Genomic DNA, 18,099 nt, shown 5'->3' with positions numbered 1-18,099 from the left:
GCTGATGGGCATGAATTATATTTCCCCTATTAGCTGCTCCATTATTTTACCTGGGATCGATGTCAGCTTGACAGGCCTATAATTACCTGGGTCGTCTCCTTTACCCTATTAGAATATTAGCACAACACAAGATTTCTGTCAGTCCTGTGGAAACTCCCTGCTGCCTTCAGGAGTTATGGAAAATGACCCTTTGCAGTACACAGAGCTGTAGCCAAAGCAGCACAGGGCAGGACAAGGCTGGCTTCTCCCACTGCCTGCCACCTGCCATATTCAGAAGGCGTCCCACAGCCTCCCTGGTGTCCTGACACAGAGTCAGGAATGTTACCCTGATTCCTTGAGCACAGGACCCACTTTTCTCCCAGCTCCACTACACAATGCCTTTTTTCTGCCCCATACCATGGTCCTGTTCTTCACTGAGTGGGCTTTTGGGACCACAGCTGGTGTCTCTGGCAGAGCCATGCTCCTGGGAAGTGCATCCCAGCTGTGGGTGGCAAAGCTGAGGATTTCCTCATTGCTGTGGCTGGGCTGCTGGGACACAGGAGGTTATATTGTGTCTGGCAGCTCTGCCTCCTGCCTGGGGTGCAACCCTGAATGAGAGATTCCCCCTTGGATGATGAGTTTTCTGGCAGGCAATACGGGGATGATTGTTTCTTGGCAGGGAGCTTTGTGGTCTGTACATGAGAGCAGGTACATATGAATATATTCTTTGTCTTTGGATGTTGTGTACCTCTGAATTATTTTTTCTTTTTGCTGTCTCTTCTTTTCACCTGTCTTCACCACAATCTCTTCTCCTCTTCTGCCGGCTTCTTAACCCCTGTCTTTGTCTGGGCTTCTGCTGCTGTTATCGTATCAGGCAGGGTCTGGCTAGAACAAATGCATGTGCACGTAGGCACAAGAACCCACAGCCTATTGGAACACATGATGAGTGCTGTGTCTTTCATGCTCTGGAGCTGTTCTTGTGTGTGTAGGCTGCAATTTTAACCAATGTCAAGGTCCCCTGGGTGAGAGACAGACATATTTTAATGTATAACTAAAAATTGGCATGAATAGCTATAACTCCTGTAAGGAGGCAAGCAGATTTATGTACAGGGAAGAGTTCATAATCAATAATATCAATAATATCAATAATATCAATAATATCATAGAGCAAATACACAAGCTTCTGCTCTCTCCAATTTTGTGAGCACAAAGATCAGTCAGCACATACACACAGAACAATGAGATATGGAAAAGGACTGTCCATGTCAGGCTGGGTTGGATGTAAACCATATTTTAGTAGCTGATTCCTTTTTAGGTATGTTTTCAGCACTGTACCATCTCATCCCAAAGTAAAGAAATTTTTATTGCAAAGTTCTCATGGATTTCTTATGCTAACCTCCCTCAACTTTTTTTCTGGTCTTCTGACAAACAATGGATCTGGCATGCATAGCAAAAATCTCAAGGGTTACTGGTCTTTGCTTCCAAAAGTGGTCAGAGTTAGGCAATGAGGAAGGGTAAAAGAAAGTTATAGACCAAGAAATTAGGAAGGAAATACGTAAGTGCAGAATATTTCCTCACAGGTAGCAGAGAGTGATCATCCTGTCAGGTCAAAGAGATGGAAGACACAGGGAACTCACTCAAATTTATGAGGACCCATGTAAGATGCTAAGCACGACTTGCATTTGGATATTAGTTTGCAGGGAAGTGATGTTTCTCTTCCCAGCACAGACCCCATGGAATAGTAATAAGGAAACGTTAAGGTCTGGAACCAACTTAGGGTTATTTTATTAGTGTATGTGGTTATCAGGGAAAGCTTAGCACTGGGGATCCTGTTACACACCACTGCTTCCTAGTCATTACTGCAAGCTTATGAGAGGAGTGCATTTCCCTCCTGGGGGACTCCAGATAATTGTTGATTTGGAGAGTGAAGATGAATGGCAATGCTGAACCATGCATGGACACACACACACACACACACACAGTGTCAGACTTCACTCCCAATGTTTTAATGTAGATGCTTCGAGGAGAGATTGAGTCATTGATTTCTCTCTCCAGGATGAACCCTAAAGAATAGGTAGGCACTGACACACAATTTGTTTCTCTCTTTCTGATAGTAAATAAATGAAGCAGCACTGAGAGTAGAGCTGAAGCCACTCACTGACCATAAAGCACCCCCTAGCACACAGTGCCCTGCAGAGAAGGGGGTATTGTAGCATTAACTCTTACTTGCTCACAGGAAAACAAGCCTGAGCTGAAACTGGGGTCACTTAGTAACTTCCCCCAGTCTGAGCTGAAAGCACCGGTATTCAATGAAGACATTGGAAGGCAAGAAAGTCTTGAAACTTGGCACACCTGACACACCTGTCCTTATTTGCATTGCTTAGAGAGGAAGGAACCACTTGTATAGTTTAATCTAAAAGTTATTTAACTTATTTGTAGCTCTCCATGTAGAGCAGACTCCAGGAAAAGTTTCTGTAGGTGCAGAGATGGGTGAAAGGGCTGAAACAGTTTATCCATGCAAACTCTGGGAGCATAGGCAAGTGAGTTGTAGCTTAGTCTGTAGCTCACTGTGTAGCTCAGTGACTTTATGGAGGTCACCTGGGACAAGAAATTTTATTTCCTTTCTGGACTGAGCAATGAATACCTGAGTCCCATCTGCTATGGCAGCTCAGGTGATGAGTAGTAATTTCATTTCTGGTGCCCACTCTGCCACAGACATACTGCAGATATACTGCTCATCCCACCACTCTTTTAAAGGAGAGGGAATCAGGACATGTGAAAGGGGAAGAAGAAGTTTTTGTTGGTACCCACAACCCCTGTGGGCAGTGGGGTACTGGTTCATTAGTGGTTCTTCACTGGGAGACACAGGAGGCTTTTTCCTTCTCAGATTAGAGGAGCAGTGCTCAGTCCAAACAAGATTATCTGATTTTAAGAATTGCAGAGAAGTAAGCCATTTTTTCCTATGACATTGCTCCATTCCTTATATTTAACCTCCACTTATGGGCATCAAAGCAGCAATGACCTCCTTCTGTCACTAGCGCCTCCCAGCATGTCCAGGGACCACTTTGGCCCTCAATGAAAGGGCAATCAGCTCTAAGTACTCTCCAGGAAGGCCCTGGGAACCTTGGATTCTGCCAAAGCTACACAGCTACTGGTTTCCAAACCTGCCAAATTCTGTCTGGCAAGCAGTGATCCCTGCAGCACAGACATCTCCAGATGGGCAGGGCCCATCAGGGAACCCCTGTTGGAGGAACATTCACATATGCTGCACTATCTGGCTGCAGGACCCTGTAACCCTAATTGTGCCAGTGGTTCTTGTAAAATGCACAGGCAAGGGCCAGTCCTCCATTTCTTAGGTCCAGAACAGGCCATTTAGCACTTACAGAGTGTGTTCAAAACATGATGTCCAGCAAGGTATTCACTTCTACAACCATGTCTGACAATGTAGTCCTGCATGTTGAAATCTGCAGAGGCCTGGAATTTCCTGCAGCCCCCATGGGAGAGCAGCTGTGATTCCTGCTGGTCCATCATAGCCAGCACCTCTTTAGTGACCCTGTAATGACAGGATAAGGAAGGAGGAAGGTTCTCTTGCTGCCTTAATGCAAGCAGCAAAGAAAGAAAGACTGAAAAATTGTGAAAAATCACGTGACAGCTTGTCTTTAATCACAGAACATCAGCCCTGTGCATTGACCTGGACTAAACAGAGTGGTCCCTCTGGGGTACAAATGTCTCCTGCTCTCCATGCTGTTTGTCTGGGAGCTAGAAGGGATGCCAATAAGTCATCAGAAAATACCATGTTCTCACAGACCCAGAGGTGCCTTAATTTCCATAATGCCATTGTTTTCTTCTTAATTATTAATAGTCTTCCTAGATGAATATAGTCTTTAAAAATGTATTAAGCAGAGCTGTTCTGCCCTGAAAGAAAGAATAGTAAAACTTCTTCTTACAGCTGCCTGAAGGTTTTATCCCACAGTGAGATGTTTGAAGGAGAAAGAATAACCTAACAAATAAGGCATTGGATAGAAACTTCAGGAGCCTCACTGCTGTCCTTGACTGTGCTGTGGGTGTCCACTGTCACCTCTGTTCCCTCTCTCCACACCTGTGGTGCAGAACAAGATGAATTTGTCTGGCGTGTCCTTTCTTTTGAGGCTTTCATTTTCTTGCTTTTGGCTCTGCAGAGGAGGCAGTGGTCCAGGGGATTGGTGTCACATGGGGAATTCAGCTGCTGTTGAAATTCATAAAGTAATGTAAAGAAACATTGGTGCTGGGAAACACATGTAACTACATTTGGGAGGTGGGTGTTTCTAGACATTTTTCAGGTGATCTTGGCTGTCATCAGTCTCTAAGATAATATTCCAGTGCTGTCATAAAAATAAAATTAAGCTCTGAAGGTAAAAAAATCAATGTCTCCCAGCTGTGATCTCAGACCTGTTCATGTACGCTTTGAGATAGAGGATACCTGATGGCAGCCCTCTCCCTTAATATTCCCTACTAGTCCTTTCATGCCAAGATCCATGTGAGGCATGAGAGAGCCAGCACAAAGGCTATCCTAAAGGGAATTCTGTGCTGGCGTTATTATTTATACCAGGCAGTAACATGGTACATAGCTCACAGACTGTCTGCATGGTTCAGAGAGAGAAAGCAGGCAAAGAGTTTAAACAATTTACCCCAGAGAGCACAAGTGCCAGGAGCAGAGCAGGAGCAGCACTTGGATGAACCTGTGTGCATGCACTCCCCTGGGCTGGCTGTTCAGCAGTGCAGTTTTTCCCCTCAGGACAGAAGGAGAGAAGAATCCCCCACCAGGATTGTTTGAACTTTGCAAAACTAATCTATTCCAAATGACTACCCAAAGTAATCATTTACATGCAACCAAGTATTGTCTCAGAAGTAATTTACTCCTGATTACTCCTGTAATGTGCATGCTACTCGTAGCAGCTGCACAGCATTACATGATAATCAGCCCTAGGCTTCAGAGGGGAAAGATTAGCGGCTCGACACAATCCAGCCCCTCTCGCCAGTGAGAAATAATCTGATTATTCTATAAGATCATAATTTTTCCTCCACAGAAAGTTCTAATCACCTGTTACTCCCAAGGACATCCATCATCCCAGCATGTGTGCAGCAGGCCACTAGGTGGAAGTGTTTGCTCAGCAAGCTGAGATGACAAGCTAAATAAAAGAGGAGAAAGTCCTGGGTATCCTGGTTTGCTTTCTCTTTAGGAACACCTGCGCTAGCAGCCCAGCTTCAGACTTGGTGAAAGAAACCATTGGAGAAGGTGCACCATCATTTTGATGATGCATTGTTTTATGACTTGCTGTTGAATTAAAAAAAAAAAAAAGGAGAAATTACAAATTGAGGCTAAACACCAGATTGAAGCAGACCCATAATAAGGAATCCAGTTCTGCAAAGTTTCTGCTGAGCTCAGTAGTTGAGAAAAATACAAATGTTTCTTTAACTGCCTTAAAAATATAAAATCAACCAGCCCTAGCTTCTCAATTTTAGGGACTACCTGCGTCATTTCTGCCCTGCCATGTTCTCCTGGTACCTCCTTAGGCCCTATTTTGCTGCAAGTCTAGAACTGTGGGGAAAATGAGCTTTTGTCCAATGAGCAGGAGTTTGGCTGGAGAAGAGTTGGCACAGGATGGAAGAGCTGCAGAGATGTGCTGCCTCCCTGACCCCCAGCCGTCCTGAGATGAAGGGGGTGGCCAGGGGGTGTCCTGGGGGTGGCCAGGGGGTGCCCTGGGGGTGCCCTGCGCTGCCTTTGGTGGCGCAAGGGACACCACAGGGATCTCCTCCGGGAGGTTAAGCGTGCGGCCTACCCGGCCCCTCTGGGTGACATGTCGCTGGCAGAGGAGGGACTTGAGGCAGGGTGGCAGCTTGGCTGCTGCCCTTTAAAACGCTCTAAGAGTGCTGCCAAACCTGCGTGCCACGAAGATTTCTTCCTCCGGGATAGCTGAGAACGATAGAGGCTTCTTGCTTTTCGGAGCGTGCATAGGAGGGGGACAGCGGGAGTTTCTCCGCAGCAGAGAGGGCAGGTTTACCAGTAGGTGGAGGCCTTCCTGCACGGGAGGCTGGTGCTTTACCTCTGTGTTTACTCTCCCGACTGTTGCCACTTGATTGAAGAGCTCCAGCAGCAATGAACATTTCGGTGTGCGGTGTGCTGTGAGCTGCCCGGCACAGAGGGGCTCCCAGGGCTGCTCGGTGCCCAGCGCGGCCCTCAGCACACGCACGGCTTCCCCATCGCCCCCGTGCCCTGAGCATGGTGAGCTGCGGCCTGAGGGGGCCCGAGTGAATCTCCAAAGGGGGGATGGATTCCTATGGGGACACAGCTATGGATCCTGCAGGGTGACAGCTCCCTAAACCCTCCCGTGCAACCCGCTAAAGTGGAGGGCTGGATGCTGAGAGTTAAACAAAACACCAGGTTTCTGGCAAGAACATATCATTGCATGCTTGAGAGAAGATGGAGATGATCAAAATAAATGAATGCCCTTCATAGTACTTGTCTTGGAATTACAAGAAGTGTGAGTTAAAGGGACAAACTATGCAGTCTCACATATGAACCTTAGCACTCATGCAAGCAGGAGTTTATTGGGTTACCCTGCGGCACAGAGGGACAACCTCACTGCTTTTACTGCCTATGAAGTTGTTGCCTTTTGGGTAGCTCTTTCAAGAGTCTTTTGGGGGACTGAGCTGGCCTTGTCACTGCAATGTCCCAGAGGCCCAGGAACTGAAGCTAAATCAGGAGGTCAGGGCAGCTGGTTTTAGGAGACTGCAGCTTCTTCTCAGAGCTAATATACTGTGCTATTTCATGCAACAGAGAGGTGATGGGTTGGGATATGGCCAGCCATCGAATAGTGACACTGCTGGATAGTATTTTGGATTACTGCTTGTTTCTTTTCTCTACATGCTCCTGTAAGTCAAAGCAAACCTTAGGTTAGCCCCTTCAGTTTACATGTTAGGAAACACTCATTAGTACATACTAATATACCCCTTTCAAAAACTTTATTTTTCCCCATGCTTTTTGCATTTTCATAGTGCGGTCTTCGGTGGATTAATTCCTTCTTAGGAATGAGGAGAAACCAGTGCTGGAGGCTGCACAAAAGAAGTGCCTGTCTTTCCACACCATCTTCTGTGCTTCTCTATAGACCATCTGTTGAAGTGCAGAAGTGCCAGACCTCCCACTTGCCATGTTGAAAGATGCTGCTGCTGGGGCCATCATGATCTGGCTCATAATAGTAGAGCAAAGTACCCCTTTGTTTTCCCCACTCTCTATGTGTCAGGGTCCCCAAGGAAATTAAGTTGCTGGTGCACCAGAGCTGGTGGCCTGCAGTACTTCTCTAGTGTTGCTTTTATTTTACATGGTGTTGTAGTCCCTGAAAAAGGGATAGCTGCTACCAGCAGAGCAGCCCCTGCTGTAAGTGGGGAACAGTCCAGGAACAAAGGGACCAGTAGTGCTCCTGTAGTGGCTTCATCAGAGACTCATCACTGAGGGCCCAGTGGATGAAACTTTGTCCAAGGAGCAGAGTCCTGCCAAAGGTACATGTGGCCCAGCCAGTGATTTATTCCAGCTGAAGATACACCCCAAGTTCATGTGTTTACTGTGCTTTTCCTGCTCCCTCAAAGCAAATTCCCTTGTTTTCTGAAACAGCAAGATTAATACTTAGTGCTTGCTAACCACTTTCCATGTTCAGAGCACTATACAAATATTAACTAATGAATCTCATCATGACATAATTAAATCTTATTTTACAGTGATTGAATGTTATCTTACACTTTATACAATACTGTAATTACAAAGATAGGGGGAAAAAAGCCTAATAGATCTAAGAGTGAGAGTGATTGACAGTATTATGGTTCCTTTTCCCCCCTTCCTTATATCCAATATGATTGGAGAATCTGGCAGAGTTTTCTGAAGGCCAGGACTTGTGAGCAAATCAGTTCAGAAGATGATCAGATCCCAAACCCTGTAATGGTTAATTTTTTTTTTTAAAGTCTTTTCAATGCTAATATTTTACCAAATTTCTGAGACATCAACACCATTCTGAGCCCAGTCGTGCCTGGCTTTCTCTCTGAAGGAGCCAAAACTAAATGCAGACAGCAAAGGGTACTTCTTCCCCTGACCCTGACTCCTGAATAGGCTTTGCTTACTCAGGAGAGCACAGATCCATCCCAGCATCCTTGGCTCCCCATTCACATTCCGTGTGTCAGACAACCCACCTTCCTCCCTCCCTCCAGGACCTGCCACACACCTCTGCAGCTCCTGGCCCTGCACTCCTTGGCCTCACAGAAGCCCTGGAAGGAAGGATGCCAGGGGTTCCATGCAAGGAAATGTGAATCAGGACACTCAGACTCTGAGGTGCTGCTGTGTGGGGTGGCCTGGTGGCAGTGCCCATCCATGTGAGGTGACCAAAGCAGCATGTGTTTGCAGAGTCCCTCCTGCATGCTGCTCCCCAGGCTGGGGCTAGGAAGAAAGGAGGGAGAGGGGTGGAGAAGATGGTGAATCAGAGGGAAGGACAGGCTGTAACATGGGATCACCCTTTCACAGCCTGCTCCATGTTATGTGCTGTCTGTCATAAAGACAACTGTTGACTGTGAGGGGTTATGAAACTGCTTTCCAAAGGTAACAATTTCCTTCCTTATCTCTTCTGCCTTGTTTGCCAGGAATAAAGCTCTTCTGAAACTCCCCTCAGGACACAAAGCAATCTATGTTGGCACAGAGCAGGCGGGGCAAATTGCTGTTGCCAGGGCAGAGTATTTGCTCTGAGGTGCCCTGCATGTGAAATAAAGAGATGGGCTACAAGCCCTTCTCACCAGGACAGCAAAGCTGAGGGCTGCTTGCAAATAAAGCAGCTCCACAAGGCCAGGGGGGCAGGCTCTGCTCAGCACAGGACACAAGGAAGAGAATACCTGACTCCAGAAAACCATCTGGATAGCCAGAAAACTGCTCTGCCATGCTCCAAGTATCCAGCGCTCCCAGGAGAGCAAGGGGTTTCTGGGATGCTGAGGGTCGGTGTGACTTCCACTGTCAGAGCTTCTAGAGACCCACAAGTCTGTTCTGGCAGCTGTTTTGTGATGGGCAAAAAGATACATCAGCACATCAGGGATGTGGCAGGCAGTGTTTGCCACAGAGGTGAAATAAGGGCACACATACGTGCTTGTAGGAGGCAATAGGACTAATGTAGTCTACAACAGGAATGTTGATAAGAGGAAAAGCTCTAGAAGGGAGGATGAAGAGGATGCTGAATGTGATCAAATGGGAGTAAAAGCAACAAAGTGGTGAGGAAATGACCCAAAAAATTGTTCATGCAAAACCCCGTCTAAGATTTCACTGAGAAACAAGTGACAAGTAGCAAACAGGGGAAGCAGGCAGACAAGCTCTGGATGGCTTTCTGGTTCATGGGACCCCAGCCCTCCTCTGCAGGGTGTGCTGATGGCTGTGGTAAGTGAAGGCAGCCAGAGACAGTATCCATTGGATCTGTTCTGAAAGCAGAAGAGGTCCAGATGCATCAGAGTAACCTCCAGAGGAGCAAAGTGGGAGTGAAAGGAGCCTGCGGTAGTGCAGCTGCCCTGGTGCTAAGAGCAGACCAAACCTCATTCAGGGCTTGGGTATCCCCACGTGCCATAAGTTTGGTTAGAGTTCCTGCTGTGCTGATGAAGGTGCAGTGGCAGTGTTCCTAGGAGGTGTAAAAAGGGGTGAAGGTGATTGCAGTGCTATCCAAGATACTGAATCAAGATTTCTCTCTCTATCTATGAGCGAAGTCCATGAAATTCTTGGCATTTTTTGGCATGCCTGTTCTGCAGTGGATTAGTGTTGGCAAAACTTTTGTTATCTGGATAACCCTGGTGGATTGTTTGTTTGTTTGTTTGTTTTAAAACTATAAATATCTTATTTATATCTGTTAATATCTGCTCCTGCTTGCCACAGACCTGTAGACAGCCCAGGTGCAGTGCAAACCCGTGGCAGGACACTTGCTGTAGGAGGGGTGCATTGGGCATGCTTAGAGGCGCTTTTACCACCTTTTCCATGGCCTGTAAGACCCTCACATGTGTCTCCAGGAACTCTGCTGATGTCTTTGTGTGGCTTCCCACTAACACCACTGCACAGCATGGCCGGGAGAGTGCCTGAGCTCCGGCATCCTCCAGCTTTGTGTCAGGCTGTGCTTGCAGGCTGTGCGTGAGCAGTGAATCTGCGTGCAATAGCGACTTGGAGGTGGTCCTCCAGATGTGTGTGGACACAGCTGGAGCACCAGCTGTGTAAGCAGTCTGTGGCACAGGCAGAAAGCATGCAATCATGAGCTTGCTGCATTTAAGACGATTTGAGTCCATCCCTAATGCAGCAGCACAAGCACAACCATTCATACTAATCTCTTGTTAGAAGGTCAGTTTGAGTTGTTACACTGAGATAATGGGGAAGCAGTAATTGCATGGGGAAGAGATGCCACCCGAGTCTGTAGGTACAGGGACACAGAGAGGAAGGCTATGTCCCCTCTCTCATCTGGGCTGTGGGCTTTTTCTCTGGGTCCCCCTTCCCTCTGCAGCAGAAGCTCTGCATGATTATGAAACCGTGGCAGCAGACAAAAACCACTGATTGAGGGAGAGAAGCATAGTGGGCAGTCACATAATCTCTTGCAGATTTACCCCAATGAGAGTCTGTGGCTATCAAAGAGAATTAAAAGTTGCCACAGGCTGTTTGTGGGGTGCAGAGCAGGGATCAGTTTGGCTAAGATCAACATTGTTTCCCTGCTAGGGATCATTCTGTAATGCCTAATGAAGGAAGGGTAGGAGCTCCTGCATGGATTAGCTGCAGCCGCTCTATTAACCTGTGCTATCCCACAGAGATGATAAATAATCAAGAACATCAGAGCATAAACATGCTGCCTTAGCTCTCCCCAGGTCTATTCCAGTGGAGCAAGCATTGTGTATTCCACACCAAGCTAATCATGGGGAGGAAATTTGCTGCAGACTGGAATCTCATCAAAGCAAACAACAGCAATCTCAATGAATTGCAGCAACCCAAGTGTCTGCTTTAATCACTCACTCATGTGTTTCCTTTAGTAAAACAAAAGAAAACACAACACATGTAAACTTGATTGCTCTTAAATGAACAGTTTAATCCTGGCACAGCTCTTGGTTGTCTACAAAAGGAAGGGGATTGACTTTACAGACAGGCTTTGAGATGCAGCAGCACTGATGTGTGTGTTTTGCATGGTGAGGGTAAAAAGATAATAAGCAAGGGAGGATAGTGATACTGGATTTTACCACATTTTTAATCTGGTGTCAGAGAGATTAAGAAAAGTCATACTATAAGCAGAATGGACTGGCCTAGTGCTTTGGAAATCAGAAATGTGTTACTGGGTGCCACAGTGGATGGTACATTTGCAGGCCTTGGGTAATGCTGAGGGGTCACCAACCTTTTACTTCTGGAAGTAACAATTAAGGCCGCTATAGAGAGAGATTTAGAAACAACAGAAGCTGCTGCCCAAGTCAATCTGCCAGATATGGGTTAGCTCCTCAGGCCAAGGAGAGGTTGCACCACTAGCTAGACTTTGCTACCTGCTCTTTCTACCACTGGAAGATTTGTACTTAAACAGAACTTATACTTTTTGCCCCATGGAATTTTGCTTGGTTTTCTTGCATTTATGGTGGTGGTGTACTTCAGCTCATTTGAGAAATAAATGCACAAAGCCATTCATCACCCTCTCCTCCTTTTGCAGCAAAAATCCAGAGCAGCTCCATTTTAAGCAAGTAGAAGCTGGACTTTTTCTTTCAACAGTGTGTAATTGATCCATACATTATTTCATTTCCTGTTTTGTCCCACTTAGCCATCATTCCTCACTTTCCACAACCCTGAAAATTATTTGGTTTGATTCAGGATTGTGTTAATAGATTTACCCCAGGGCACTGGCATTGACTGTAGTGGCATAATGCCTGATTTACTTCCTGTGTGAGATCAGAACCAAGCATGCCACCTCTAATCCTAAATCATTGTCTCACTTTCATATTGTAATATTGATCTGTCCATTACAAAGTAGTCTAGGCATTCATCTTGTTATCAGATTCTTACAGGAGCATAAGGCTATGTTCAGTCAATGATTTCTCAATAAATGCTCTATTTTTAAGCAAAAAATAAAACACCACCCAAAAGCAAACAAAAAGAGTTAATCCTTAGACTTGACTACAAAACAAAGCTGAGTTAATAAACTGTAAGATGGAGTGGAGAAATGGGGCCAATTTTCCCTGTATTCATGTTGGTTTTAATTAGGGATTTACCCTGGGATAAATCCCCTGAACTCAGCAGAACTTGCTGCTCAGAACGATGTTACTGAGCTATAAAGAGGCCTGCCTTCCCACCATGAAGCTCATGGTGCAGATGAGCGCTCATGTCCCTTGGTCACTTGCATTAGGGAATGAGGAATGTGGATTTAGAAGAGAGTGGATGGTGTATTGGTCTATCCAAAGGAATACTCCCTTAATTTACCTGAAACCCTAAGGATTCCACTGGCTTCAAAAAGGTTTTTCCAGGTTTATACAATTTGAACATCATAGAAACACTCTCCAAGTAGCTGAAGCAGCCCAGTGCAGGTGTTGATAGTCCTGTTACACGCAGCTGCAAGGAAGGAGCTTGGTGTCACTTTTGCTGTTGGGGAATTTGCATTGAAACATGGGAATGAACCCAACCCCCACACCCAACCATCAGGATTGATGCCCAGTAATGCCCAGTACACTGCAAGTTTAATGTCGTTGTGGCTTCTCTCTCATCCTCACTTCTGGGTTTTCTTGTGTCTTTAATCAATGCAGTATTTCATCTTAGCCACACTCCATTACATTTTCTAAATTTTAATCCTTGCAGGTCTAGCAGTCCTCATAGCAGGTGGTGAATCAGCTTGTTTACTGCTAAACCTTTGAAAGAAGGTGGAATAATCATTAAAGATATTTATGATGAAATATGGTTTTAGCAGGATGGGACATAGTAAGTAGCTACACTTACAGTAGTGAACCAAAGAGCGCCCAGAAACACCCCTGGATGCTGGCTATTATTTTCTGTCCTGTTGGAGCCTTCTTAGGCAAACTGCTGGCCTGTGCCAGCTCATGTTTGCCCATGGGATTTCTGGGCATGGTTTGGGAACTGGATCTTTCACAGACTCCTCCCCAGTGATAGTTTGCACACAGCTCCCTTCCTCTGAGCATTGGGCAGAGCACTGAGCAGCCCCAGGCTGCTCCATGGACTTGGCCTAGGGAGTGTGACCAAAGAAGGGCAGCAGAACTGGTGAAGATTCTTGAGCACAAGATTTACAAGGAGCAGCTGAGGGAGCTGTGTTGGTTTAGCCTGGAGAAAAGGCTCAAGGGGGAATCTTGTAACTCTCTACAATTACCTGAAAGGAGGTTGTAGCCAGTCAGTCGTTTCTCCCAGCTGACAGGTGACAGGACAAGAGGAAATGGCCTCAAGTTGCACCAGGGAATGTTGAGATTAGGTGTTAGGAAATTTTCTGGGGAAGAAATGCACCAGACAGTAATGGACAGAAATGGATCCTTCAGCTCTGTTACAAGAGTGTTAAAAAAATCTTAACTGTGTTGAAAGGATGTTATTGCACACCAATAAACTGGTGCTTAGCTCTTCTTGGCCACCCCATGCCTGCTCCCCCCAAAGTCCAGCTCCACCCATGTCACTCTTGAGATGGGAAACCTCGTGACAACATGCTAGTAGCAGCTATTAAGCTGAAAGAAGTAGAAACCTAATCCTGGCCTGTTGGTCCTATGTATAACACCCAGCATAAATAAACATGCTGGTCCCCAGGTATTCACCATGTCTTTTTTCCCATGAAATCTGCTACAGCAGTAAAGAAACAAGTGCATAAAGAAAAGCAATTTTTATAAATAACTTCAGAAAATTTATCACATTTTGGTGGTCTAAATTTCATCAAAGTTCCCATGCTACTCATAGGGAAGGGTTAGGACCTCTAATAAATTATTTTGGGCTCTTAAATAAGGTGTGAAACCAGTTAACATGAAGTACCAACTGCCAAGAAGTATTTCACTCGTGTGCCTATGGCCAAGTGTTGCCACCAATTCTCACCCTGTCACAGGTCTCTCAGCTCCACCCCAAGCTCTGAGATGACCTCTGAGATGGCCAAGGCAGTCACAGCAAGTCATTTAGCAAGTCACATCCCCATCTCAAGCAAAAGAGCTGAATGAACAGAGGCCTTTGTTGCACCAGGCCCTTGTGCCAACATGCATGGCTGGTCAGGGCAGCAGGCAAACCTCAGAGCCAAAACCTGCCCAGAACTGCAGGGACTGTCATTTCCATTGCTTCAGTGTGAGTGAGACTGATTTCATGCTGCATTACCTTTTAACATGCTGCAGATGTAATTTGAAATACCTGTGCCATTCGCTTTGCACTCCACTCCACACACGTGTTGCAAAGTAGGTTATTTTGGTGATGGTTTTGAGGAACACCGCGGTTACAGCAGTGCTCCCCTCTGAGCAGCACCTAGTGAATAGTGTACAATATATAATCAAACAGCCTTGGCAATCCCTTTTCATTAGTGGGAGTGAATGCTTGGCACTGCATCAATCTTCTGCTCCCTCTCCTCTTCCTCTAGGAGTGCCAAGTCATTTTAAAGACACATTAAATTGCCAGAAGACTCCCAAAGAAAGCCAGTCAGCTCGCTGCTCATTTGGATAAAGTTAATTACAGCAAAGATTAAAATCTGTGGTTCTTGATGGGTGTTGTTGAGGCTTACAGAATCACATTGTCCTTGGGGAGCTGCCTGCCAGCTCTCCTGTCTCCCTCTCTCCCTGTGTGTGCCTTTTCTCTGTTGTTTTCTGTTGTAATCTTCACTGCAGTGTTGTTCTTGCCTCTCTGCTGGGGCTCTTCTCCATTCTCTGCAGCACAGTCCTTCCTGTCTTCTCAGGGGCTCCTCCTGGGCTCTTGACCCACCCCTATTTATTTCAGTTACCTTCACGAGCTACAGCTGCTGCCCAACTAAGGACCCTGCAGCTGCAGCTCGTTTGGAGCAACTCGGACCCACACAGACCTTACAATACAACATATATTCAGGCCCCCACATTTCCCCCCTTTTCTTTTAACAATTATACAATTACAATACACATACAGTCCCAGCTCTCTGGCTGCCACAGCTCTCGGCTGTCCTTAGATGTTCCAAGGCTCTTTTCTTTAAAGGCCATATTCTTCCAGCTTTCTGCTGCTACAGCTCCTTAATTCAAAGGCCATATTATATTCTACAGTCCCAGCTCTCAGGCTGCCACAGCTCTCAGCTGTCCTATCTTCTATAGTCCCAGCTCTCTGGCTGATATTCCAAAGTCCCAGCTCTCAGGCTGCCACAGCTCTCGGCTGTCCAGGGGATTCCATACCTTCTTTCAATGTTTGGTTGCAGTGTTCTTCCTCACACGGGGCACCAGTTGTTGTAATCTTCGCTGCAGCGTTGTTCTCGCCTCTCTGCTGGGGCTCTTCTCCATTCTCTGCAGCACAGTCCTTCCTGTCTTCTCAGGGGCTCCTCCTGGGCTCTCGACCCACCCCCCTGTTTATTTCAGTTACCTTCACGAGCTACAGCTGCTGCCCAACTAAGGACCCTGCAGCTGCAGCTCGTTTGGAGCAACTCGGACCCACACAGACCTTACAATACAACATATATTCAGGCCCCCACAGTTTTCCATGGTGGTTTTGTCACCTTCACTGAGGCGTAGCTGATCAGGGGCTGTGGTGGGGGTGTGATGCCTGGTGCTGGTACCTCACACTACTGACTGAGAGAGGTGTGGAGGTGCCCAGCCTTCATCACCATCAGCATTGCATCTTTTCTTGGTTGCTGCCTTGAGTTAGGACAGGAGGGTTTTCCAAGCAAAGAGGAACTGGGGCTGATGGTGGTGCATGGAAGTGGAAGGAAGGGCAGCCTCCATAGACCTGTACTGTTACTTATAAGGCCCCCCTGAATATGTGGCTTCTGGCCAGGCCCATGACCACTCTGGATGAGCAGTGTAGCTACCACCTTTGGGGTTCTTCTTGGGTTTTTTTGTTTATTATATACCTAAGACCTGCCTTTCTCCAGCCAAGATTTCCATTTATAAAAACAAAATCAATAACAAATCGTTAGTAAGAAGGATTTGTGATGCCAGAGAATGCTGAGGTCTGACACATGAGCTAGCTGTGTGTGCTCTGTCACTGTTGCTTTTGCATGTCTCATGCGGGATTAAAGCATTTTGGGGAAGGAGAGAGGATAAGCTTGCTCTGTGCTTACATGGTGTCCTTAGCCCTTTCCTGGACTTCAGTGTGCTTTTGGAAATGACTCGTGTGAGAGGTGTTGGAAAAGTGAAAGCAATACAGTGCTGCAGAGACATATGAAGGGCCCTGCATGTGTGTCTAGTGCTGCACCCTAGCAACTTCCAGATAAGCCACAGAAAGTACATTTCCTCTGCTTTAGAGGAATAGTATTTCAATACCTTTATAAAAAATCACAAACTTATTTTTTATCAAGTGGAGAATACAAGAACACAGTCACAAATGTATTTTGGCTTAGTTGGGCAAAAGAGGGTTAATGACTGGTTTTCACTGAGCAGCAAGAATAATTATTTTTAGAAAATACATAAAACTTTCAAAATTTTGGACCATAATTTTCTGAAAAATTAATAGCTGGGAATGTCCCTTAAAACCAGGGTTGACTGGCTTAGGAGCATGTGGGATTTGGCATTCCACCTGTAGAGTGTAGGATGGTGAGTCATATGAAGCCAATGTGGATCAGTGTGCTGGCACATATGTAACATATGTGGAGGTTTAACATATTTTGGGAGAACAAGTTAAAAGTATATTCTTGACTTAATACATCCATTGCCCTGAAGTCCATTCTTCTTATTGAAGAATATTGCAGGGAGGTTCTATGCACAGATTAGCTGCTGGCAGGCTCCTTATTTCTGCATTTCCCTCAGCTATATTTAAACTGACTTTTTTGACTTTCTCTTCCATGCCATCAAGACAAACTCTATGCCTCAGTGTGCATATGTATGAGAGTGGGGGCTGCTCAGTAGGTCCAGGTGGTAAGGAGGCAAGAAGGAGGACACAATACTAAGTGCAGAATCACTTTCATGCTGCCTAAAGCCATGCCTGTTCTTTGATGGGTAAGAATACATGAGGGGATACAGAGTATTTGCTTGGCATGTGTCTCCAACCAGTAGATAATGGAAGAACTGCTCAGAATCACTGTGCAGTAGGTTTTCAAAGGGAAAAATGATGTCTAAATATCTTAAGGAGAGGGAGCATCACAAGATTTTTTTATAGAGGACTTAAAGAAACCAGCATGAAAGCAAGTACTTAGACTAAAAGCAGGTGCCTCTGCCAACTGCTTTGCTCCTTTCTCCTTGAAATTCCATTCAGAGACTTAAAAACCACTGCTGATATTTTGCAGGACATCTCCACTCTCCTTCTCACTGAGCCTGGACCTTCCTTGTGCATTAGGACATGTAAAAATAAACTGTCACCACAAAAATAGCACCTTGAGCAGCTTCCAGGCACTTGAGGTGCTGTATCCTGACAGAGCAACTTTAAGCTGTGTGTACTGGAGGGAGGAAACAACTAGGCAGTGATGAAAGGCTGTTGGAATGGGGGGTGATTGCTGACTCAGAAGTTATTTTGTGCATGCAGGGACAGAGGCGGCAGCCAGAAATGTTACATGAACTTGACTGACTGGCCACACCAGGCCTGGCCTTGAGGATCATTGGTTTTGCTGTGTCTGTCTGTTCTGTTCTTGGTATTTGACTTCTAGCAACTAATTCTCTAGAGACTCCTACACTGCTTACATTGACTGAAAGTCTTCCTGGAGTAAAGCCACTTAATGAGGCTCTGTCCTTGCTGCTTTGCTCTTTTTCCTGAGGGTTCATGCCCTGAGTGGACTAAAATTAAGCAGGTATTCACCTCACCAAGCCCCTCTGAGAGACAGCCTGTCCGCTATGGCCAGCGTCCTGGCTAGCACATTTGTCTTGCTCCCGCTTTGCTGGAGATGACCCAGTATCTGCCTATATAGGGAATTTAGATTCTCCGTTGTCTTCTCCAGGTAGGATAACCCAAACAGGCATCAACATGTTGGGCATTTGGTAACCTTGGAGTCAACAGGG

Source organism: Zonotrichia albicollis, chromosome 4, assembly GCF_047830755.1.
Source record: "Zonotrichia albicollis isolate bZonAlb1 chromosome 4, bZonAlb1.hap1, whole genome shotgun sequence".
NCBI lineage: Eukaryota > Metazoa > Chordata > Aves > Passeriformes > Passerellidae > Zonotrichia > Zonotrichia albicollis.
This window is presented reverse-complemented; position numbering follows the sequence as displayed.